Raw genomic sequence first — 27,286 nt, 5'->3', positions numbered from 1 at the left:
AGGAAAAGTCTAAAGAGTCCTGCAGAGTTCGATTCATCTGAACAGCTCAGACCTTTGATTTGTTCTCAACACTGTAACAGTAGAACAATTTCATTCAGCTTCACTTACATTGCTTTTCTGGATGCTGCAATCACAGGCATCACTCTCACAAGAATCTCATCTCTGATCTTATCTGGAGTGATGTATTTATTCAGGTCAAATTCCTCCAGATCCTGTGCTGATGTCAGTAACACAAACACCAGAGCAGACCACTGTGAAGGAGAAAGTTCACTTTGTGCTCCAGATTTCAGATACTGCTGGATTTCCTCCACTAGAGAATCATCACCCAGTTCATTCAGACAGTGGAACAGATTAATGGATTTCTCTGTAGGAAGATCTTCACTGATCTTCTTCTTGATGTACTGAACTGTTTCCTCTTTGTTCTGGGAGCTACTTCCTGTCTGTGTTACTAAGGAATGTAGAAGTTTCTGATTGGACTCGATTGAGAGACCCAGAAGAAAGCGGAGGAAAAGATCCAGATGTCCAGTCTGACTTTTTAAAGCCTGATCTACAGCACTCCTGTGAACATCTAAAAGTGTCCTACAGACCTGATTCTGTTTAAGAACATTTCTCTGCTCCTTCATGAAGGTCAGGTGCACATACAGAGCTGCGAGATGTTCCTGAATGCTCAGATGAACAAAGCAGTACACTTTACTCTGGTAAAGCCCAAACTCCTCTCTGAAGATCTGTGTACACACACCTGAATACACTGCTGCTTCTGTCATATCAATGTCACACTCTCTCAGGTCTTCCTCATAGAAGATCAGGTTTTGTTTCTCCAGCTGCTGGAAAGCCAGTTTCCCCAGTTTGAGAAGCATTTCTTCATCGCTCTCCTGCTTCTGTAGGTACTTCTCTCTTATGATGTTGGTCTGAATGATGAGGAAGTGTGTGTACATTTGAGTCAGAGTCTTGGGGATCTCTCCACTCTCGGCTTCACCCAACATTCTCTCTAGAACAGCAGCTGAAATCCAGCAGAACACTGGGATGTGGCACATGATGTAGAGGCTTCTTAATGACTTCAGGTGTGTGATGATCTTATTGGCCAGGTTCTGATCACTGATCCTCTTCCTGAAGTACTCCTCCTTCTGAGGGTCATCGAACCCTCGTACCTCTGTGACTCGATGGACACACTCAGAGGGGATTTGATCAGCTGCTGCTGGTCTGGAGGTGATCCAGATTAGAGCAGAGGAAAGCAGGTTCCCTTTGATCAGGTTTATCAGCAGCACATGCACTGGTGCTGATTCAGTTACATCACACACTCTCACTGTCTTCTGGAAATCTAGAGGAAACCGACACTCATCCAAACCATCAAAAATAAACAGAACCTTCTCCAACCTGGAAATGTCCATTTCTTTCATCTCCTTAAAAAACACATGAAGGAGCTCCACCAGACTCAGTTTCTGCTCCTTCATCAAATTCAGCTCTCTGAAAGGAAGTGGGAATATGAGGTGGATGTCCTGATTTGTTTTCCCTTCAGCCCAGTCCAGAACAAACTTCTGCACAGAGACTGTTTTTCCAATTCCAGCTACTCCCTTAGTCAGAACCTTCCTGATGGGTTCTTCATCTTGTTCAGATAAGAGCTTTTTCAGATTTCTCCTGATGGGTTCTTCATCTTGTTCAGATAAGAGCTTTTTCAGAACGTTTCTGATAGGTTCTTCACCTTGTTCAGATAAGAGCTTTTTTAAATTTCTCCTGATGGGTTCTTCATCTTGATCAGATAAGAGCTTTTTCAGAACGTTCCTGATGGGTTCTTCATCTTGTTCAGATAAGAGCTTTTGCAGAACTCTCCTGACGGCTTTGTCTTGTTCAGGTAGGGGTTTAAAGATGTCACTGCATTTGATTGGTGTGTCCTCAGTTGGGTTCCTCCTGGATGCTGCATCGACCTGTTTCACCTCATGTTCTTTATTGACGTCTCCACTGTCTCCCTCTGTGATGTAGAGCTCTGTGTAGATCTCATTCAGGAGTGTTCGGTTTTCCTGCTTTAGCATCAATCCATTCAAACACTGAAACTTCTTCATCAGATTGTTCTTGAACTTCTTCTGAAATTCTTCTGCAGCAGTGGATTCTGGGTCATGTCTGTGACAGGGTGAAGAAGGAAGACATGGTGAGACATGGGCTCCAATGATTAGAGTAGAAGTTCACATTTTTCCTGCTAGATAGATCTTTATGATGTTCTCACTGTGGATTTACTTTATTCTACTGGAGGTTTTCTATCATCTAATCACTCTGTAGTTACTAACAGCAGAGAGCTTTAGAATAGCAGTGTGTCAGTGTCACAGTCATGGTGTTGGTTTTGATCGTACCTTGTAGCTGTGTTGATGTTCTTCTCTCTTCTGTCTCCTGCCTTCTGTAGAACACTGGGAACAAAAACAACAAGTGTTAAAGATCTCAATGTTCCTCACTTTAATACTGGAGTCTAAACCTAAACACAAATTGTACTACAATAATTGTAGTGAGAGCAGGAACACTTGGAGAACACAGAGTTGAATACAACTCCAACATTGTGCACCTGGAGAATTAAATGTGCTCCTGTTTTCAGTTCACACTTTTTCCTACTTTTCTATTCTTCCTACACAAACCTCCAAAAGTATTGGGACAGGAAGTCCAGTTCTTTGGGTTGTTGCTTGACACTGAAGACATTTGGATTTGAGAGTAAAAGATGAAAATGAAACAATAGATCAGAATTCCAGCTTTCAGTTCCTGATCTTTACATCTAGATGTGTTACATCACTTAGAACACTGCACCGAACCTTTCAGGAGATGAAAGCTGAAATTCTGATCTCTCGTCCCACATCATCTTCTGATGAAGATTTCGACCTACTCACATGGTTTTGGGAAGTGGGAGTTTAGGTTGAGGAAAATGCTGATTTTTATTCTGAATTAATTCTGTTTTCTCTCTCTGTAGTTCACTGTAGAAAATTATAGAAATGTCTTTAAGACAGAATTTCATTGTTACTAAAGTCTGAAGATCTACAGAAGATTCTGATCACTAAGTCAGGGTTCCTGATCCCCAAAAATACTGCTTACACCATTAAGTAGTAGTGTTTAGATGTTTCTTGTAGCTTTTTTGTTGTTTATATTAGTATTTTTATTTTAGGATTTGAGACATTACGTGTAATTGATTGTGACTTTAATAAATATTTACACTTTTTCATCTAAAGGATTTACTGAAAGTATTGTAGAATCACTAAAGACCAAGTAACTATAATATAAATCTAAACAGCTGCTAATGACGGTGTAGTGCAGCCATTAACTGTGACTTTAACTAGGAGAATTATGGGATGTTACCTGTGTCCAGGTGAGGAGATTCCAGTGCTAAATCTCAAAGGAAGACGCATAGACTGATCACTCTTCATGGAGACACAGCTGGGCACTGGTAAGTGTGATTTCTCTCTCTGTAGTTTACTGTAGAAAATTATAAAAATGGTCATGAGACAGAATTTCATTGTTGCTAAAATCAGGATACAAAATCCAGTGCATTGAAAAAGTCCCTATGCAGTGGTGGTGTAGAGCAGGAAGTGGAGCACGGGTTTAAAACTGGTGATAAAAACACAGATTTAGTTTGGATAAGATTATAATTGATAGTATGTAGTTGATGTAGAAAACAGTTCCAGCCCACTGTAACTGCTCCTGCTGGATTGGAGTTAAACAGCACTTATTGATTTGGTTCCCTGTAATTGAGGTGATGTTCTAAAGGTTTTCTGTGATTGTGCTGAAAAGTAGCTGAACTGAGGTCAGTAATGAGAATCTCCAGTGCTGCTTAAACACTCATTTATAACACATATTATAAGGATTATCCATGTTGTTTGTGTCTTATAGCTTTAATTATCCAATGAGTTTATGGTTCTTGGTTTTGGAGTTTCATAAATTGTGCACAATGACGTGTATTTAATTGTGTAATAAATGTATTTAGGGTGATGTTTATATATGAAATGAAGCTCTCAGAAATGTCTCCAGATTTGCAGATATGAACAGTTCATTAGTAAAACACTAGAACATGGCAGGTTACCAGTCTTTTGAGGGTAAAGTCACATGATCTGTCCCCTGATCAGGGATCTCCATTTTTCACTGCTCGTGTACACACAGAGTCCTGAAGACGTCGATCTCTTCTGCTGGAATCAATCACATTCCTAGAAAACACAAAAACATCATGCAGTTAAAACTGGGGGAAAATCTTTCTAAAACCAACTGATCCTCATGATGTCTTACTGATTCACACATATTTTTCTAACATCTTTATTCCTGATCTGTAATAAACACAACATTAATAAACACTTCTATTTTTTATTTCTATGTATAAAAAGTGATTAAAGTCTTCAGTATTTCTATATTTCCGACACACAGTCCATTAAAGTACATTAGAAGTGAAATCCACAGATATATAAGACACAGGCGAGAGTTCCCTGTACACAAATTCAACTACACAACATATATTACATCATAACATTAATAGAATGATAATAACAATAACTGTACAAACAATTACTGATAATAGATGATGTCTGTATTCTATTGTAATTGATAGTACATACTATTAGCATTTTATTACATTATAATTCATTATTATTATTATTGTTATTATTATTATTATTATTATTAATAAACATGATCAATATATTAGTTATTTATATAGTTATACTACTGTACATTATTTTATTCCATCTTACTTAATACTGTAATACAAATAAAAATGAATTTAATTGAATTAAAAAAAAATAGATTTGATGCACTGTTATTGTACCATAATCACATCCATGTATTTCCATAAAGAATCCAGCAGTTCTCTTTGTTCTTCACTGTTTTGGAGAATAAATCCGTAAATAAATGCATCATTTTAGTATATAAAAATACAGAAATAAGGCTGCCAGTGGGATTTGTATTATTTAGGATTTGTTCCATTTTCTCAATTATGTTTATTTCATTATAGTTTAACTATCGAGATTATATATATATATATATATATATATATATATATATATATATATATATATATATATATATATATATATATATATATATATATATATATATATATATATATATATATATATATATATATAAATAAAAACACAATAAGAAAAAATCAAACACTCATAATACCTGAATAAATACATTTTATATCCTATTCATTGTTAATTCTATTATTTCCTCCTTCTAGTATCTCCATAATCTGTTTCCTTTACTGCCTCTTTTACCAACTTCTCCACTACCTCATTCCCCAATATTCCCACATGATCAATGATAAAGGATCCAGTGGATCCCGCATTCCGCACTGAATTCGGAAAGCTCATGTCTTCATGAACATGTATCTGCTCCACACTTCCTGTATCTCCTCCGCTTAGAAAGTCATGATCTGCTCCTGTTTACGGGAAATCATCCTGAACATGACAACAACTCCAGGATCAGCTTGGAACAACCAAACAATCCCGGTGTTCTCATGTCAGATCCTCCTCAATAAACTCAGAACATCATCACATCCAACTGAGGAATTTGGGCAGAAACTGTTGGCCTCCATTTCAGCTGCTGTGCCGCAGTTTCCCTGCGGTCTTTCCACAAACTCCATTACAGAGAAAACACAAACGCATTATTCCGATAGAAAGTCGTTTCTAGGAAAAACTCACCCACTTTTCTTCAGCACTGCTTGTTGTTGGACATGAATCTCACCGATTCTGGCTGCTGTTGAACATCTTTGTGTTTTTCTAACCGCTCCTTAAAATGGAGTCGAGGCTGAGAAACACTTTCACTTTCGGAAAACCGAATCGACTCTTTGAACCGACTCTTTGAACCGACACATTGACGACTTGGAAACGGAATTATTTTAATCGCACTCCGTCAAGTTCACTTTAATGATCAAGAACTAAAAGAGAAAGTGCTGTGATTAATAACAGCATGTAGTGAAGATGTTGTGGAGGAGAGGAAAGTCAGCCTTTTTCTCCCTTTACAAACTGCTCCATCCTGAACTCCATACTGTGTCCCACTGAATGTGAAAGTGGGTCCTGAAAAAAAGGTTTATTTTCAAATCTTTCTAAGTTTTGTGCCCTCACTTTTAGATTTTCACTTTGCGATCTTACCATCATAAGTCCCAGTGTCCTCAAACGAGTACTTCCTAATTAACAGCATCCAATTTTGTTACTGTTGATAAATCCTGTCAAATGTGTCATATTAAATTATAAATGTTATTAAACATGTAAAAGCAAGTTCTGAACATACATTTTAATGAGGTTTTGTGTCTGTTCTACTTTTATGTCTGACTCCACTGTAGAACATGTTGACTGAGTTTGACACCATCTTGTATTTCTACTAATCAGTAAACACACACACACACACACACACACACACACACACACACACACACACACACAGTAAAGAGGTGGAATCTCAGGTATGAGTCTACACTCTATAGGCAGGTGTCATGATGTTTTTATTCTGAATCACCTCTCATTTCAAACCTTTTATTTGCAGCCAGTAGCATCTTGGAAACAAAATGACTGATGAAAAATGTAGAAAATGAGTGCAGGATTTTAACTATATATGGGAGGATTTTATTCTCCACGTGGGTGAGTCTTAGTTTTATTACTCTTTATAAACTCTTAGTGGTGAAAGAGAGGAGCATGTGCACTGTGACACAACAGGAAGTGATGCAGTTCTCGGTTCTGCACAAACAGCTGTTTACAGCTCGCGATAACTGGACTTTGTTTACAATAAAAAGAAAACAAAGAATAAAAATAGACAGTCAAAAAGTTGTTTTATGGAGATTTTCACAAATTAGTAATGAGGAGAATAATTTTGGGGGCAGAGCAACAACAGAGACTTGGTGATCTGCATGGAGATGAAAAATCTGAGCATATTTTACTGAGCCTATATTAAGTTACAATATATTTCCCTTTACAGTTTTAAACGATTTTATTTGTTTTATTGTCTGATTAATTTTATAAGAGAAATGCTTGTAAAGTGTGTTTGTGTGTGTGTGTGTGTGTGTGTGTGTGTGTGTGTGTGTGTGTGTGTGTGTGTGTGTGCATTGTTGAGATTGAAATGGCTGCACATCAATATGAATGGTCATGACTGTAAAACAAGAGCTTGCCTGCTATCTGGATCTGTATCTGTATGAATGTTAACTCAATATCAATATCCAAACATGTAGAACAAAAACCTTTAATGATCAGCAGTTCATTTCTATGCAGACTGTATGAATAGAGTAGAGTAGAGTCTCAGACTTATAAAAGTTTGTAGGAATCTCATTTTCAGGACATCTTCATAAATTGTGAAATATAAACTCATGAGACATGTGACTTTAAACCCAGTACTTTTCTGGATTTCTCCAGGACTGATTTCATGTATTTATATATGAAGTAATAAAATGTTCACTGCAGGAAATGTATATTTAAGGTACTTCATCATATATAACTTAATATCTTTTTGAGCAACATTAACTTTGAATAATAGACCGTAAAGCTCAACCTGTCTTCTTTCCACAGAAATCTAAATTGTGTATGTAGCCCACTTTTATCAGAAACTGTTAATATTTAAATGTAGGTAGATCATTTCAGCTGAACCCAGTCATTAGTGTTACACAAGTCAGGTCACTCTCAGTGTAGGTCACAAGTCCAGATAAATGTGGAGGTTTGTGTTATGAGGGACATCCAGCGTAAAACATGTGCCAAATAAAATATGCAGATCAGAAATCTGCAATCCAGAAACGGATCGGTCAATTTTTTTCTCTTTGTGAATGTAATGCGCTTCCGTACATGGAAAACCTCTCCAAAAATTACGTTTTGTTTTGGACATGATAAAAATCTCACAGTTTTGGTGTCAGAAGCGAGATATTTAGCTAGTTTTAGGATACTTCCTTGCTTGCAGGGATTTTCCCATTTACCAGACAAAAGGGCTGTATGTGTGTTTGTGTTTCGTGTTTTGCAATTGTTAAAAATAATGATAATTTCCTTTAGTGGGATGAATCCGACACGACAATGTTTTCCTCACCTTAGACTTTAAGATGCAAGATTAGAAGACATTTTTTATGGTCTGTCTAATATAATATCATTAATCAATAATCTAATCTACATCAGTTTAGCTCCAGTTAGGAATCTATAACTGTAAAATTGTATTTTTAATGAAAATAAATAAGTATATAACTGATCTCCTGTTATAACCCACCATAAGCCGGTAAATCCTGTAATTAACATATTTACACAATTAAGTGTGAAGTTGATTTTGACGTGCTGTGGCTGGAATCACTTTTAGAAGGTGCTTGATGTTGAAACTGTTTTACTGTCATTATGACTTCAGTAATACTGTCACTGAACAATGAGGTATTGCTATGGTGCAAGAAATTCACGATTTACAGAGATCCTAACCGTAACACTACAGCACCAGTACACACTTCAATGATCTACAAATTACAGCCCCATGTTTTTTCTGTCCTATTGATAGAGTGACAAAGGCTCATGGGTAATGTAGTTTAAAATCGTTTAGTAATAAAATAAAGTAAACACTAAGTTCAATGAACAAATTAATATCTAAATATGTTCATTGTGCAAACCTTTATGATGTATTTGAGATCATTTCCCACCTTTACAGTGTTTCTTGATATTTTCTGTTAAAATTGTGTGCTTGGGGTCAGGTGATAAGAGTTCCCCTTTTAAAAGCTCCAGCACAGGCTTCACAGAAGACCCTGTCACATACTTTTTCCCTGATAAAACACCAGTGAAATCAGCCTGATGTTTCAGTGCTGCATAGATGGACTGAAGGACAGATACATCCTGCCTGGTGGGGGTTCAGGTGCCCATGTTTTCTGTCATTAATCAGGACACGTCTGATTGCAGGTAGTTGTTCCAGAACTCTGTCAATCATTTTTTACTCCGTACCCCATCATGTAAAGACGTCCTGGAGGAAATATGACATGTTTGGTATCTTTTTTATATATTCTTTTTTACAAAAATAGTTTCAGATACAAATCTGTGATCATTTAAATTAAAAATAAGGATGAATATAAATATGATCTCAGATTTGTATCTGAAACAGCTTTTGTATAGTTTATAGTTTAGATGGTTTGTGTGAGATTTCAGTATCTGTATCTAAACCTTCTCATGTTTTCGTATTTTTGCAGTATGTGCCCTTATTCACAAATGCCCTAAAATTAATGGTTTTGGTGATTGACCCTGGACTCCTACAGTAAAAAGAGGTGTGTGTGTGTGTGTGTGTGTGTGTGTGTGTGTGTGTGTGTGTGTGTGTTGGTTAAGTACGTGTGTATTATCTTAGCAAAAACTCTTTTTTTGCTACAGGGCAGACCGTGTGATGATGTCAATGTCCCCTATATATTCCATAAGTCCCGATAGATAGATAGATAGATAGATAGATAGATAGATAGATAGATAGATAGATAGATAGATAGATAGATAGATAGATAGATAGATAGATAGATAGATAGATTCATTTGCTCTCATTTGCTATTGTATTTTTAAGAGCCAAATGGTTTGCCCACTGCAGCTACGATATAATTATCCCCAGTAAGTAAAAATAAAAAAAAAGGTTGTTTTGTGTACTAGTTTCTATTTGTATCTAGTACATAATATTCTAAATACATACAAATAGGCTAGCTATTAAAAAAAAAAAAATAGATAATAGAATATATAAAAGAAACAACGATTTAATTCATTTTTTTTAATAATTATTCATGATTCAATCAGAATATATTTATATATAATATAAAAAGGGAGAAATTAAAGCTTTATTTTAAACATTATTCAATTCAATTCAATTAATTTTTATTTGTATAGCACTTTTAACAATGAACATTGTCTCAAAGCAGCTTTACACAGATAATGTGGTGATTAAAAGTGAACATGTTCTTTATAAGTTCCCTGATTAGCAAGCCAGTGGCCGGTAATAAAACATTATTCACGACGTCCTTTCTTTAGTCGGATATTTAAAAAATAAATCAACCGAAAGAAACATTAACATTTGTTTTTACTGATCAAATCTGCAATGAAGCGCAGCTCCGACAAGTAAAAACCGTCCGTGTGGAAACAGAGCAAAAGTACCAAAAGCACCGCTCGACGACAAGTTGCAATGTCTCATATCACCACTAGATGGTAACATTTTACTTCAGTCCTCAAATCTCATAAAAAATACCCTTTAACTGTAAAGAGTTTGTTATTATCAATATAATCATCTTTATAATAATAAAAATAATAATAATAATAATAATAATAATAGTAATAATAATAAATTAAAATCTAACAATGTATCTATTATCTAATAATATTCTACATATATAAAAATAGGCTAGCTATTATAAATTTTTTAAATATATAATAGAATATATAAAAGAAACAACAATTTCATTCATTTTATTATTTGCTTAATTATTCATGATTCACTGAGAACTCATTAATTTTTATTAAATACAAATATAAAAAAAAATCAATCCACAGAAATATAAACACTAAATATTTGTTTTTACTGAAGCGCCAAGTCTCAAATCAGCACTAAAATCTGCAATGAAGCGCAGGTCCGACAAGTAAAAACCGTCCGTGTGAAAACAGAGCAAAAGTACCAAAAGCACCACTCGACGACAAGTTGCAATGTCTCATATCACCACTAGATGGTAGCATTTTACTACTACAAAAATCGACAACGTAGTTTTTTTTATTTTACCTCAAATTACATTAAAATTACACTTCAAGTTATTATTAATATTATATTATTATCGACCAATCGTTCTAATAATAATAATAATAATAATAATAATAATAATAAATATAGCAATGTAGCAATGTATATTGTATCTAATATTCATGTATAAAAATAGGATAGCTATTATAAAATTTTAAAATACAAAATTATTATTATTATTTGCTAAATTATTCACGATTCACTCAGAACTCAGAACTTTTTATTAAATATAAATATAAAAAGGGAGAAATTAAAACTTTATTTAAAAATGTATTCACGACGTTCTTTCTTTAGTCGGATATTTAAAAAATAAATCCACCGAAAAATAAACATTAAATATTTGTTTTTACTGATAAAATCTGCAATGAAGGGCATGTCCGAGAAGTAAAAACCGTCCGTGTGGAAACAGAGCAAAATACCCAAAGTTCCGCCCGGCGACAAATTGATTTTTATAGATTCAAACATCACAGTTACTATAAATATATATGAGTGTAATTTAAAGGGTTTAATCATTAAATGAATGAAAGAAAATATATATTTTTCTTCATAAATATATAATTTATTTTAATTAAATAAAATGTGCTGCTGCATATCAATGCTACTGCAATGTCTTATTGTACCACTAGATGGTAGCATTTTAGTATTACAAAAATCACCGATGTTCAGTTTATTATATTTAACATTGTATTAGAATTACACCTAAACTGTACAAAAGATTGTTATAATAAATACAATCATCTATCTATCTATCTATCTATCTATCTATCTATCTATCTATCTATCTATCTATCTATCTATCTATCTGTTAGTATGTTGTATTGTATATTACAGGAATGATTCTGTCGCTGTTTAAATCAATATCCACATTTCTGTCTGGAGCTGCTGTTAACTTATTATTCACTCTTATTATCTTATTACAACTCAGATAATAATAATCCAGACAGGGTTTAGTGATGTGTGTGTGAGAGACCATACAATGGTGTTTATTGCGTTACTGTATACAGTATGCACAGTTTCAGTTCATTTAATAAACTGTTCAAACTGAGTTCTTTATTGTCTCTTACTGAAGAAGGGTCCCTGGTGGTCTAGTGGTTAGGATGCAGCGCTCTCACCGCTGCGGCCCAGGTTCGTTCCCCGGTCAGGGAACCAACCCCAGCCACTTTCAATGCTGGTCCCAAGCCCGGATAAATTGGGGAGGGTTGCGTTAGGAAGGGCATCCAGCGTAAAACATGTGCCAAATTAAACATGCAGAGGATCCGCTGTGGCGACCCCTAACGGGAGAAGCCGAAAGAAAGTTATTGTCCCTTACTGAAGACACAATAAGTGTTATGCTTATTGATAATGATTGTTGTTACATGGAGTAAAAAGATCAGATATCTGGGGGTCCAGAGCACAAATTAGCCACAGAGCCCAGAAACCCTACACAGTAAAATCAGCAGTGTGAATTTAACACTTACTGTTGATTTGAACACGACTAAAGATCATAAATGGTTCCAATCTATGGAGAGTTAAAATGACACTGTATGTAGTGTTGAATTGATTGTGTCATTTTCTAGCAGTACGGGGTGTCATTTTAACACTGAATGTAGATTGTTACATTATTGTTCTAAACGTTTTACACTAAGGGTCATTTAACACCTCTGGTGCTGTTTTTCCTGTGGATTACTCTACAAGTGTTATCCAGAAAGTACTCTTTTCAGTGCACATGTCATGTGTACATATAGTTCTATAGTGTCAGGATTAAATCCAGTCTTCACACAGATGTAATAATTATTATTTATTTATTTTGTATATATTTGTATATATTATTTTTTTATTATAATGGTTAAAGTTGATTTAACCATAAAGTTGATTGAAGTTGCACAGAATGGGCAAAACAAACAACTTCACAGACACATGAACAAGTGACAGCTAAATCTGAATTAAATGACAGTAGGGTACAACAAAGCAAAAACAATGATCAGACCCATAGGGCATCTGCACATCAAAAGGTGTGTAATAAGTAAGTTCAGTTACACTAAACACTTTCAGAGATGCACTGGATCTGTGATCAATTCTGTAGGCAAAAAGATGCTCATCAGAACAAACAGTTTTCAGCTGGGATGTGATCAATTCTGTAAAAGTCCCAAATTCTAAAGAGCGATCTGCTTGAGCACATTTCAGTCAAAGTGATTTTCCAGGCAAAAGCCCATGAATTAACTTTAGTTGTCAAACAAGAACATTTGTGCTTCCACACCACAAAAACAAATAAAACTACCATGAGCTGTGTTTCTTGTCTGACCAAGCTATAGTCAGATTAGCCTTCAGGAACATTCTCGAGTGTGGCCATTTACCTAGCGTTAGCATTAGCTTCATTAACATTACAGGGTTCTTACATGTGCTTCAAGTACTTGAATTTTATCCAAGCAATTTTCTAATGGAGCCACACAGAATGTGTTTTACTGTAAGATTATCTGATAGCTGTAGAGTGTGTATACATCAGATCAAACTGAGTTTTTGCTTAGCATTTTAACTGATTTTGTGGGTAATTGCCAAAAATATAATGAATGAAAAATTCACACAAGTCACTTTAATTGTATGTATGATACTAGTAATATTTAATACATTCCTTTTGCAACCCAGATTGATTTATAAATAAATAAATAAATAAATAAATAAACAAACAAACAAATAAATAAATAGAAAAATCAGTGTAACCCTCTTACTAGTTAGGTTTCTTTTATTGAACATATGTGCATTTAAAAGCTATAGTCATACAAGCTCATTTTCAATAACTGCACTATTCAGATAATTGGTGTCTGAAGAGGTTTGTTTTATCAGGTTTAAGTATTCTATTCATTAGACTGTGTTGTGTTTAAAGAGATAAACATTTTTTAGTGTGTATCCCTTTAACTCGTCAATGGCTGCGAAAGAGTTAGGAAACCCCTTGTATTCACTAAAGTTTGGTTTAAATGCACCTGGAAGACATGTGCTGGTTACTACCTAGTTTTATCTTTTCTGTGATTGGATGTTTATTATTTTATACCCACCCATGCATATCAGAGAGTAATATGATTGGTGGTTAATGAGTCAATTAAATGAGAGAAAGGAGGGAGAGACACGTTCGAGAGAGTTCAGGAGCAGAATCGCTCGGGCTGGAAAACAAAAACAGTAAAAATAACCGCTAAACGCGTTATATTGGTTTGGTTTTCTTTGTAAAAGTGTTTGTTTGTTTATGCATAAAAGTTGACCTAGGAGATGTGTTAACGGACTGGTTTTGTCTTATCAACTGTTGGTGAGATTTTTTTTTGCCTTTGAGTAGAAACCACCCGTTGTGTTGATACGGAGTTTCTCTATTACCGGACTGATAGATTTTGCGTATTAAAGTGGCGTTGCGCTATTTAATACTTTGAGTTGGACACTTCGAGAGATCAGTTTGAGTTCAGGTTGTGATCGGGCAAGTGAGGAGCCCTCGGTGGAGAACACGTGCATTCATCAAGACTGTTCGGTTTGCCTTGGATCGCTGGGAACGTAGCACTTTTACACAGAGGATCGTGTGTGAGGTCTCCGCTTAGACTGTGAGTGATCACCGGAGCACAGGTACATGTTATTAGTATTGTTTTGGCTCATTTGAGTGAAGAGGCCAGTTTAAACTTTTCAAAGGCCACAACGCACACCAGCAACGACACAGGCCTGCATCGGGGGTTGTGTGAGTGAGTGTTTGCTTGTGTGAGTGGGCCCACTACTATTTTGTTTTGAGATTTATACTTGTGTGATGTCTCAGATAGCAATTTTTTCTGGGCCAGAAAGGGCTGAGTTCAGGCCGTTCTTTTGGCTCACATACCACCACGGCTTACGGTCCTTAATTGGCTCTAAAGCTGCATGCCTGAAGTAATCCAAAAGCAGACCATAACTCAACCACAACCCATTCACACCTCCTCCAAATCAGCCACAGCTGTCCCGCTACAAAGCCAGAATTTCCAAATTGACCATATTTACCCCAGAACCCACCCACAACTTATCCAAAAGCCCACCAAAAAAAAAAGCCATAACTGTACCAAAATGATTTAGCTAGGTAAAATGTGTATATTCAAAAAGCACAACCACACAAATGCAAATTAACGTGTTTATTGTAATTGTTGTTTAAAAAAAAAAAAAAACATGGTAATAAAAAATTACCAAAGCAATCAAATCAAAATACAAGAATACACACTGCAAAGAAAAACTACATTATAAACAAAATTAAACCAATAGTACAATTAAAAACAAATGTAAGTGTTGTGCATAAATTAAAAGAAACAAAAAAGCTAGTTATGAAAGACCAAAAACATTTTAATACAGTGAAAGGCAAATATGAAAAATGACAAAAGAAGTGTGAAAACAAAATTAAAACTAAAGAAAATAGTGCAAATTTTAAACAAAATGAACTTGTGCATAAATGGTGGGTTTCGTCTCACAGCCTCTAAAATAGAAGCATACAGACACAAGGTTAAATACATTTACATTATTGCTTTCTGCCCCTATGTTTTATGTATTTAGATTACATGACACAAAGATTCTTAACATTCCTCCATGTGAAAGTCATGAAAAAAGCTGCAAAAAATCATAAAACCACTTACCAATCACAACGTTTTTCAGTTCAAGACCTTGGAATGGGTTTTTTTCCATTTGCGCCTTTTCAGTTCATCGTTTTTGCAAAGTCGTTTTTTATTGTCCGTTTCATTATACGCCAAATTGTGTCCTTAGCATCCACCCCACCAAGCAATCCAAGTTCAATTACCTGAAATGTTAAAACATGCTTTAGTGTTTGAACACTTGAAATTCAACTGATAAATTCAAAGTATTTTTTCTGTTAGATTGTATGGCGTTGATCACACACTACAACAGGAATTAGAACCAGGTTTGTAAGTGATAACAGCCGACAACAGTGCATAACTTTTACAGTTACCTACCACTTTCCGTCTTGTTTCAGGACTGGATCGAAGATTATTTTCAAGAGAAGTTAGTGACCTTAAATCTTCCACTGGAAAAAGAGTGGGACTTAGTTCGTTTTCCTCTGTGATCTCCCTTACATTGTTGGATTTCAGGTCTTGAATCATCCGTACAATGTTTCTTTGCAAAAGAATACTGTTGTGGGAGAGACAAAAAAAAAATCTTGAGACAAAACAATGGCACTGATGCATGTTAAGATGTCAGTACAAGGCGTTTTAAATTGAAGCGTCTGAAACATGCATTTTATTCTGGGACTAGGATAAGCACTGTCTGGTACATCGCCCTTTGTGTGTGAATTAAATAGAACTTACATTTTTTGAATGTATCATCCATTGAATAGCTTCTTCTGGGTGTTTCACGATGCCACAGAGGTTGTGTTGGCTCCTCGGGAGATTGTAGCATTGATCCTCTTTGCCACGACAATTGACTATAATTTTCTGCTTCTGGACCCATCTGATGGGCATTCTGGAAAAGAGTCTGAGCTGGTGACTGTGCAGGTAGGTCTATTGCTTACCGTAACGACTTTCCTAGAGCACTTTCAAAGTTCTGCCATTGAGAGGTAGGGCTTCTTTCCATCAACGCCTGTTTTGAGGTCCCTGGAACCTGTGTCACAGATGGGGACCTTTGGGGTCTGTGTTGTAGAGGACTTGGTTGAACCTCATCTAAAGCGGAGAAAGCTCTTTTTGATAGTGGTTGTATGTATGGGGCTTGCGGCAAATTCATTTTCGGTGCAATGGCCTCCTCATCTGTATCGTAGTCGTCAATAGACGCCAATTTCATCTACAGAGAAGAAAAGAAAATGAGTAATACATCTAAACAAACATGGTCCTTTCTACAACTGCAGTGACAAGATATGTAACTCGTCTGTTTTAAAGAATTACATTAATTACACAAGCTTACTTCACTTTCCGTTTTGGTGCTCTCAGGGGGTCAGTCTCTGCCTCTGACTGCAGATCCGTTTGTTGCTCTGCAAGAGGCAGCTTCCGACGTGCTTCACTGTAATTATCTATGATAGTGATAAGAAATAAAAATCAGTATGTTGTTTGCCGGTAAACCTTTAAAATTAAATGTATTGTATACAAAAAGGATTTATACATACTTGCAGTATATAGAATTCTAACTTTATATTGTATATAAATGTATTCTGTGTATAAAGTTTGAAATATAGATACTTTTCTTACAAAATCGCATCGATTACCCACAAAATACCCCAATTAACCCATTGAGCCGTGTGGATAACATGTGAAAGATAAATTGACTTTTTGGGTGTTTAAATCTGGAATGTGTTTCCTGGTTCCAGTTTTCTATTGTTATAAAGCTTGGAAGAGTGAGGACATTTACCAAGATAACTCCAAATGTCTTTGTTTGAAAGATGACCATGGACATGTATCTCGGATTGCTTGATGGCGAGTAAATAATGTGGTACATTTATTTGTCTGCAGTATTAAAAGCATCAACTTACCTCAATGTAACGTTAATCCAAAAGTCGATAGACTCACTCCAAGAACTCCAAAAGAACTCCAAAAAACAAACAATTCGCGTCGCATGATGATCAAACTCTGAACAGCAGTTTGAATATTCCCTCCGTAACGCGTGGCTGGTCGCTACGTACTTCCGGATTAGGTAAAAGTACCGCGAGAGCGAGAAATCACACGTAGAAGTCTAACATCTCGCGATAATGTGACGTCATCCGCCTGTGGTGATTGTTGATTTACTTATTTATTTCAGTAAAAAAGATCATGTTCCTCAAGGCAGGTTTGCAGGTTTTTTTCTTAAGTTCACAGCCAGGAAACCCAACCTATTTTCAAAGTCTACCCTTCAAATGCATTGCAAGGTTAAACAATAGGACTTCAGAATATGGTTTTAAAGAAAAAAAAAATGTACAGGTATATTTTATTACAGCCAAAACTGATGTTATATTATTACAAAAGTAGGCTTTACAGGGTTAATTACTTTGTAGTCCTCATTTTAAATAGCCTTTGATGCGTTTCTGCGACAGGAATAAATATTTTAAAGGAATTAAAAACTGCAAGAAAACATTTTATGTTATTAAAACTGTTTGGATAAAATTAACCTTATAATGGTATATACCTATTAAAGAAAATAGCATGAATCTTTTTGCTTTTTGGCTAACCAGAACCTACCCATATCTCAGCCGACTATTTACTCTTTTATGGCAGACCAAACTCAAGCCAGGGCTCAACCAAAAAAGGTACCATTTGCTTTTGGCTGGCTAGACTCATGCCACAACTCCCCCGAAAGCTGTTTCACACAAGGGTGTGAACAAAAGAGAGCCCGAATTAAGCCATAAATGCCCAGTGTAAGCCAGAATTGTGCCAGAATGTTTGCTATCTGGGAAAGGCCTCAGCCCCACCATTGGAGGAGTTTGAGGAACAGAAGAAAGCACCACCATATGCTGAAGTAAAGAAGCCAAAGGTGATTAGCTTCTACCCAGTACTAGGAAAGAGAGAGTATCACGACATACAACTAGACATAACAGGAGGACGCATTGAAGGGAGGATGGAATTACTAGCTTCAGACAACAAAATGAACAAAGGAAGAGCAAGACAAACAAACAGTGTTATTTCAGAATCTTGAAGGAGAAGAGGGAGATAATGAAGAAAGCGGCAATGAAGGGAGATATGATTATGAACATGATTATGACTTAGATATCCCACCTGAAGAATGGGAAAGAAAGCGAGAGGAACTAGAACCACCTGAGCATGACCAGAATCAAAGACATCGCCAGAAAAAGCAAAAAACAGAGGCAAGAAAGGTGTGAAAGCACCCCTAAAGTACAAGAAAGATTATGATCGCTGGACATTTGGAGTGAAAAGAAATGATGTATGGAATGCACTTGATCTGCATACCCAACTCAATCTGATCTAACCAAGGTGGAAAACCTGAAAATGGACGAAAAAGAAGGAGCTGCGGCCTTCATTCTTAAGTTACAGAAAGCATGGGCTGAAGAGATGGGGTCAGCATGGGATGAGACAACGGCTAACCTCACATTATTCAAAATAATTTTGAAGAGGGCGCTTCCAAGTGAAGTACAAGAACAGCTTGAATCAGTTGTGGGACTTAATGCACTGCCCTGGGCAGCTTTCCAGGCAAATGTCACACATGCTGTGGAAATGCACAGGAAAAAGAAGGAAGCAAGTAAACAAGCAGCAGAAGATTTAATAACATTGCTGCACAAAGCACAGCTCGGAGAGATAGCACGGAGCAAACAAGAAAATCAAGAGAAAGCATAAAGAAGAGAAAGGTTCAGCTAAACAAGCAGCAGTCATGATGATACCAACAAATGCACAGCAGGATCCAGCTAGTCAAACCATATCAGATCAAGGAAATCAGCAACTAATGCCTGTGGGACAACCAATAATGACCTATCCAATGTATCAACAATATCCACCACAAAACAGAGGGTGGGGGCAAGGGCAAGGAAGAGGCAGAGGAAGAGGAGGAATGTTTCAACCAAGAAATTATCAACCACCGAGAGGAGGAAGATGCTGGAACTGTCAAGATCCCAATCACATGATGAGAAACTGCCCCTATCCAATAAGACAACAGCAAGGAAACCAGCAACAAAATCAAAGCTGGCAAGACCCCGGAAATTGGGCAGGACCATGGATGGGCCAGAATCAGCAGAATCAACAAACTCCGGGACCACCTCAAGGTAACATGTGAAGATGCCCAGAGAAGCCAGAGGGGGAGCTGGTACAGTGCCCCACCTCACTGTACCCTGCACAAGAACCAACCATAATGGTGGATGTGAATAACCAGCTCCAGACATCGTTTTTGATTGACACAGGAGCAACATTTACAAGCATTGGAAAAGAAGGCTCTAAGCTCCCCCTCTCACGCAAAGCAGTAAAGACAGTAGGCTTCTCGGGTAAAACTCAAACTTTGCATTTCACAGAGCCACAAGACATAACAGTAGAAGGAATCACAATACAAGCACCATTGTTGTATTCCCCAGATACCCCAGCAAATCTATTAGGCAGAGATGTACTGTGTAAGCTAGGAGCAAAAATCTTCTGTGGACCTACAGGAGTGTGGGTCGAACTTCCTGAAATCCTAGCTCAACAGTGTGTGATGGTAGAAAGAAAAATAGAACAACAAACACTGGATAAAGTCTATTGGCTGGAACTCGACGGGACATCCTCAGAAATTCACAAGCTATATGACCACTGGAAAATATGGTTTACAAACATGCGTCCAGACTGTGAAGAAACCAGAAAACCATGGCATTGCACAATAAGGTACGATGAGGGGGGACAAGATGAAGAATATGAGACTTTGTGGGGAGAACATGTAGAAGGGAACCAGTACAGTCTCAAAGCAGAGAACATGATCCTTGGTCCCCAAGGGATAGCTGCAACAGTACAACTACCAGACCACATTGCACAGTGGTATTCAGTCGAGAACTCTGTTCCACATGTCTCCCTAATGATCGGGCAAAATTTTAAATCAAAAGACTTAGGGCCAATGGTCAGAGAAGCAAGCCAGATAACTGAATGGATACCAGTGGTAGAAAATATGAGCATGACATTAGACAGGAAATATCTCAGAATAAAACTAACAGCTGAAGACAGTGTGGTAGCTCACACTATTTTGATCAACAGACAGATGCAAGTGAGAACACAAGTAGGACAGGTAGGACAATGGCAACAGAAGGAAGAACAGGCTGAACTAGAAGAAGAACAGGTACTGAAACAAATTCCGGAAAAGCTATGGACTAAACATCAGACAGATGTAGGGTTAGTTAAGTCATCAGGGTTGGAGAAAATTCAATTAAAACCCAATGTGCAGTTACCTTACCAGAAGCAATACCAATTGTCGCAACAAGCGATAGAAGGATAAGACCAACCATTGAAGGACTAGTTGAAGCAGGAGTGTTAATTCCAACAAACAGCCCTTGCAACACCCCATTTTTCCGGTCAGAAAACCAAATTCAGACAAGTGGAGATTGGTCCATGATTTAAGACCAATAAATCGTGTGGTGGTAGCAGAAAATCCTGTAGTACCCGATCCACACACACTGTTAACAAACATCCCTGAAGGGACTAAATGTTACACGGTGATTGATTTATGCTCAGCATTTTTTAGTGTACCTCTGCATCCTGAGTCTCAGTTTCTGTTTGCATTCACATACGGGGGAAAACAATACACCTACACGCGTCTGCCACAAGGGTATTGTGAAAGTCCATCAATTTTAACCAGGTGTTAGCACGAGATCTGGCAGATCTAGACATTCAAAGCAGTTTGCTTCAAAATGTGGATGACCTACTGATTTGTAGTCAAACTAAAGAACAGTGCATGAAGGACTCGTTAAAGGTCCTAGAAACCCTAGCTCATAATGGACACAAGGTCAGTAAGGAAAAATTGCAATTCTGCCAACAAAAGGTAGAATATTTGGGTAGAGTGCTCAAGGCACTACACGCAAAATCTCGCCCTCTCATGTAGAGGCAATTCAGAAAACACCACAGCCTCAAACAGTGCAACATATGTTGTCATTCCTGGGTTTAGCAGGTTTTAGCAGACCGTGGATTTGTGACTTTGCGTTGAAAGCACAACCTCTCAGAGACATGATGAAAGCAGCTGATCAGACAAAATCTAGCGCACGTGTGGTCTGGACAGAGGAAGGAAAAAAGGCTTTTGAAACAATCAAAAGTGATCTAAAATCTGCCCCAGCACTAGCTTGTCCAGACTACACAAAACCATTTCACCTCTATGTGTCAGAGAGACGAGGTTTTGCATCAGCCATTTTAGCACAACAGCAACAGAGCATGGGAAAGAAGCCAATTGCATACTATAGTACGGCTCTTGACAATGTGGAAAAAGGCATGCCACCTTGTTACAGAGGATTGGCAGCCGCAGCATTTGCCTATCGAAAAGCATCAACAATCACGATGGGTCATCCAGTGACCCTGTACACTTCTCATGCATTACATGCTCTGCTGACAAGTCAAAAGTTTGTGATCACGAATGCACGAAAGACAGGGTATGATGTCATCCTGTCTGCACCAGAACTAACAATTGAGAGGTGCCTCACAATCAATCCAGCTGATCGAGTGGTCTTATCAGATGAGGAATTCCCCATGAGTGCACTACAGAAGCAGAGAAATTTCTAAAAGCTAGAGATGACCTAGAGAACCAACCATTGCAAAATGCCCAAATTGTTTTGTCTGTGGACGGTTCTTGCTATCGTGCGAATGATGGCAATAAAGCAGGATATGCTGTGGTCATGCACAATGAGGAAGATGACTCGTTTGAGTACTAGCTAGTGTAAGTGTACCACAACCTTGTTCTGCCCAATTGGCAGAAATAAAAGCGTTAACAGCAGCATGTAGGCTGGGAGCAGGAGGAAGGTGTACTATTTACACTGATTCAACATATGCACATGGGGTATGTCACACATTTGGACCCATCTGGGAACAAAGGGGTTTCCAGAGAGCTGATGGATCATCCATTTTACATGGTCCTGCAATTTCGGATTTGCTCAAAGCAATGATGCTTCCAAAGGCATTAGCCATTGTGAAGTGTAAAGCCCACAAATCTGATGGAGATATGGTCAGTAGAGGTAATGCGGCAGCAGATGAGGCAGCTAAAAGTGCAGCAGTAGAAAAAGACTGTGTGAAAGTGATGATGGTACAAGATGAAGAACATGAGGAAGTGCGAGGGCAGGTAACAGAGGAAGATCTTGGGGAATATCAGGATGTAGCAAGTGGAGAGGAGAAAGAGAGATGGAAAAAACGAGGGGCAGTACAAGACCCCAACACAGGGTTATGGAGAAGTATTGATGGAGTGTGGGTAGCACCATTAGCTCTTTTACCGAAGCTCATTACTGAAGCACATGGGGTAGATCACTGTAATCTTTGGGAGACCATAGACACAATCCGAAGGAATTGGTGGTCGCCATATCTGGCCAGTATGGTGGACAAATTCCTGAGGTCCTGTGAGCTATGTGCAGCACGAAATGTCAGGAAACATTTCACAGCACCAATCAGCCACATTCCTGAACCAAGGGGACCATTTCGACATTTGATGATGGACTTTGTGGACATGGCAGATAGGAAGGAAGGGAAAATATACATCTTGGTAGTAATAGATCGTTTTAGCAGATGGGTAGAGGCAACAGCTACTGCCAAGAATGACGCAAAGACTGTAGCTAAGTTTTTGATCAGGGAAGTGATTCCAAGGTTTGGGATACCTGACAAGCTGAGCTCTGACAATGGACCACATTTTGTAAATAATGTGATCAAAGCATTTGCAGAAGCTTTGTGTATCAAGCAAAGAATGGGGTGTGTTTACCATCCACAGTCACAAGGAATGGTTGAGAGAGCAAATGGAGTGTTGAAGGAGAAAATAGCAAAAATTTGTGCTAGCACAGATCTGAATTGGGTACAGGCTCTCCCACTGGCATTGATGAAAATGCGCTCTCAAACAAATCGCAACACACACCTGACACCACATGAGTTGCTGACAGGACGACCCATGCCAGTTGCTTTTACACAAGGACCTTACACAGGCTCCTCACTTGAACAACTTGAAGCAGACATGTCTAGTTATTGCAAACATCTGACGCAAATACACAGAACTTTATATTTACAGGTCCGTGAAGCCACACACGGGCACAGGTTGATGAGCCACTACAGCAGGTGCAACCAGGTGACTACGTGTATATCAAAGTGTTCAAAAGGAAACACTGGAGTGAGCCATGCCGTGAAGGCCCATTCAAGGTGGTACTAGCAACTCCTACCGCAGTCAAGGTTGAAGGTAAGGAATACTGGTATCATCTTAACCATTGTTGCAGAGCTGCGGTGAAAGGACCAGAGTGGAGGAAATCTCGGGCTGAGTTGGCACGCTGCGCCCACTCTGACGACTCAGAAGACGACGACGACGGCGCAGGCCCAGCACAGGACAGAGGACCAGCATACAGGACACGTGCCAAAACCACACAACCACGGCCAGTTGAAGGAGAACCGAGGCCAGGTTGTTCGTATCAGGTTGATTCACGACCACCACATGACACACTAGACTCTGACAAACTAGAAGAGACTGTGCAGAGACTACTAGGCAACGAAGAAAACACTGTCACTCCACCTGAACAGTTTGACACTCTTAATCTACAAGATCTAGTAGACTTAGATATCGATCTACCTGTGGAACCATGATGAAAAATTCCCTAAAGTCCAAACGGACTCTCACCAACAGACACTGGGCAGTACTCGTTATGGCTTTAGCAGTATGGTTCATTTGCCCTTACATTTTCATTAACCGTAATTTACATCGTCCAGCAGATATATCAGTCCCTTTGTCCAACATTTCCCTAAATAACTATTCCCAACCCGCACAATGTCCACAAATAGATACAAAAGGTCTAAACCACTAGGGTCTCTAGGTCACCTTGCTAAAACTAGTCTCACTTCAGAACAGGCTGCAAAGGTTTCAGTACATATGGCCAGAAACGTACTTGCAGAACAGTTCCGGTGTGCATTGGGCGTTTTTAAATAACACCAAGGTCCTACCATCCTTTCCAGTAACTGCACAACATATGTTTATAACATATACTATATCCCTTTTCATCCCTGCAACTCTACAGAGATAAAAAACACTCCTGAATACGAGATGAGACTTGAGGCTCGAATGACTGACACGGATAAAGAAACAGACATTATAGTGGTCACTGGAGTACCCCACAGAGTTATACCTCGCATATTAGGCACCCGCAGTTGTATTGAAATTACGCTTTAATGGTATTTCGGTTTTCCCCAAGTAGGGATCCCGCATGGCACGTTTGAAAGAACCTCAGTAGAATCTCTAGCGTATGGGGATGTTTTGTATAAAATTCTAGTATATGTCCCTAACTGGCAGGAAGGGATGAACTTACCTAGAATACAATTTAGTTTCAGATACAAGAACCCCAACTATCCCTCTAACCCAAAAGCCCCGACCTGTTTCAGATGCGCGGAAAGAATCAATGTAACATCAGTAAAGCAATATGCTGAAACTACAAACATTCAGCCAAACCTTAACCTGTACAGACAATGGATGGTGGATTCGGGGCGTGCAGCAGTGCCCCACTCTACGTGCATTGTATGTGACAGAAGATCTCGACGTCCACCTCATGTTATGCCGACAGTAGGGTTAGAGGCATGTGACAAAGCACCTTATGACACCACTCATCTTTGTCCAGCTATATGTTTTTTGGGTTCAGCTGCTGTTGATTATGGTGCCAACTGGATGCGCTCACGTAGTGCTGCACACCAAACATATCCTTTTACTAATATCCTTTGTATTATGTATACAGATGTATATCTGTCTAGCCATCTATCTATCTGTGCCTGATTACTGATCTTGATACTAATAACATACCCGTGGAGGTTTACTTCTATATTTCCCACTTTCATGGCAAATGCTTTAAGTCGTTGCTTGTCCAAATTATGTTGTATGAACCATGTTGTTGTTGTGAGTTCTTCATGTTGTGTGCAGGAACATGGCGCTGGTGAACCCAGGTGGCTACAGCCGAATCTGCGACTGTTTCCTGGTGTGTGTGCATTCGCAGAAACATGTTATGAGGGATATCGCTTCGCCTTCGACACATTCAGGGGTCCCTGTGAGGCGTGTGCAGCCTAACCTATGACCATCAGACACATTGCTTGTGGTGCCAAGACGGTGACGACTGTCCTTTGGGTGACCGGTGCCATGATGGACCCCATGAGTGGTTCGGTTTTCCTCCACAGAGGATGAGTTTGCTTGGGAAACAGATGAAGACCAGCGTAGACCAGTGACCGCCATTTTGCGCCATGCTAACATGTTTTCTCCGGAGGGAACGTGGTTAGACTCCATTCAGAACTCTGTCTATAATCTTCCTGGTGGACTCCAGATGGTCACCCGAGTCTTCACAATACGTTGCGCAATCTCCCTGGCTGAGTCATTTGGGGTTCTTTCCTTCTCAACAAGAGCCCGAAACACCCATAGTTTCCTGCTTACGACCTTCGTCATGCAACGCACTACTGTAACGTACTACACCATTACCTTAGGAGGCTATGTTCTATGGACAACGGAACCAGCAACACATCGGGATTGGCACTGTCGCCCTATCCTGATTCACAGATATCGCACATTATGCGGACTACATTGTTTAATTTCAATTTTCATTTTGTTTATGTGTCTCATATTTAACTGCATGTACACCCACGACTAAGGATGACCTTGGTGGTGATTCCACGGTCGCGCCACTGGCGGGCAGGTGGGAATTTTCCTGGCATGTTTGTCTACAGGGTTTTCGCCCACCCTAGTTCATCGATGTTGTGGTTTGGCGCACCCATTAGTGTGAGGGTGGGAGTAATGTCGATCTTATAATGTTGCATTGCCGATCTTATAATGTTGCATTGTCGATCTTAATCATTTTGCTTTTATTTCTTTTACTTTTTGTTTTTGCTTTATTATTCTTTTCAACACACGAGTGCCTGGTAAAGTGCTAGTAACCTCTTCCAGGGCTCCAACAAGACCCTGCGATACGCAAAGTATCTGGGTCAGAAGAAAACTACATATGCCAAAGAAGTCAAAGACTTTTACTTTGTTCTACTGCTGTATTACATGACATGTATGATTGAGAAATGGTTATAAGTGGTTATAAGCGGAATGTGAGACTATAAAGTCTCAGAGGGGGGAGTAATGTCGAGAAAAATATTTTAATCAACCATATCTAGCGTGTGTTATAATCAAACTAATATTATCAAACTAAATTAACCTAATTAACTTAATAAAGCAATATAGAACTTATTAGATATAATAGAAGTAGTCTGACAAAACCTATTTGATCTATATGTTAATCAAACCTTTAGTTACATCAAGTATTAATAATAATAATAGGGTATTTACATGTGTGAGTAGGATAGAATCTGACTGAATGTTATGAGTGTATAGAATAGGCAAAGAAGGACAGGAAACAAACTTGAGGAGATTAAGCATCTTTATTGAAATAGCAAGGCGTACGGGCTTCAGCAGCTGCAGGAGACATGTAGGAGTAGCTAGGCCCAAGGCCGGGTGAAGACACAGAAGCATGGGCAGGAGACATGAAAGAGCGGCTTGGCCCGAAGCCAGGTGAAGGCACAGGAGCACGGTGACTTGGCAAAGCAACAGGCCAGTGTGAAGGATAGGGAGAAAACTGTGGTGTAGTGTCAGGAAGTAGGAGCATCCGTGACGGCTGTTGAGCTCAGGAGAAGTCTGTGTGCTCTTGTCATGCGTAGAAGTGCTCTGCACAATGTGAGGAGGCAGGAAGGCATCCTCAGGGACACTTGGGCTGGAAAGATGTTCAAGAAAATGAGTAAGCTCAGCGGCAAGTAAGGAGAGCTGAAACTGGCGAAATTGTCGTGAAGAATGCCCAACTGAGTCGTTCTGGGAGGCAAACGTGGTGGAGCTGAGCAAAGAGACCAACAGAGATAAGATATTAGACAGGGTCAAATCACGGTGACGACGGGCATAAGCAAAGATAACACTCATGCAAGAAAAAAGATTCTACACACAGTGTAACATTCAGTTCAGAATGCACAATTAAAATATAACCTAGGCGCATACAACTATTAATTAAAAG

The 27,286-nt window shown here is 38.5% G+C and overlaps 1 protein-coding gene and 2 long non-coding RNA genes across 3 annotated transcripts in view; all 3 read right to left on the bottom strand.

The window, feature by feature from the left end:
• LOC124376891 overlaps window positions 1-5,783 on the bottom strand; it is a 60,508-nt gene extending 54,725 nt beyond the window's left edge. The window contains exon 1 of the long non-coding RNA XR_006923972.1: window positions 5,661-5,783. This is a non-coding gene — a long non-coding RNA (uncharacterized LOC124376891). The remainder of the gene's footprint in view (window positions 1-5,660) is intronic.
• The window catches only part of LOC124377337 (ribonuclease inhibitor-like), a gene marked incomplete at its 3' end in the record, with an annotated part of 167,823 nt that overhangs the window by 60,983 nt on the left and 79,554 nt on the right, over window positions 1-27,286 (bottom strand). The window lies entirely within an intron of this gene.
• Window positions 15,095-17,397, bottom strand: LOC124376884. The gene is made up of 4 exons (XR_006923964.1): window positions 16,199-17,397; window positions 15,645-15,819; window positions 15,312-15,472; window positions 15,095-15,154 (listed from the first exon to the last, which is right to left on the bottom strand). It is a non-coding gene; the product is annotated as an uncharacterized LOC124376884 (long non-coding RNA).

The sequence above is a fragment of the Silurus meridionalis genome, chromosome 23 (assembly GCF_014805685.1).
Source record: "Silurus meridionalis isolate SWU-2019-XX chromosome 23, ASM1480568v1, whole genome shotgun sequence".
Lineage (NCBI taxonomy): Eukaryota > Metazoa > Chordata > Actinopteri > Siluriformes > Siluridae > Silurus > Silurus meridionalis.
This window is presented reverse-complemented; position numbering and strand designations above follow the sequence as displayed.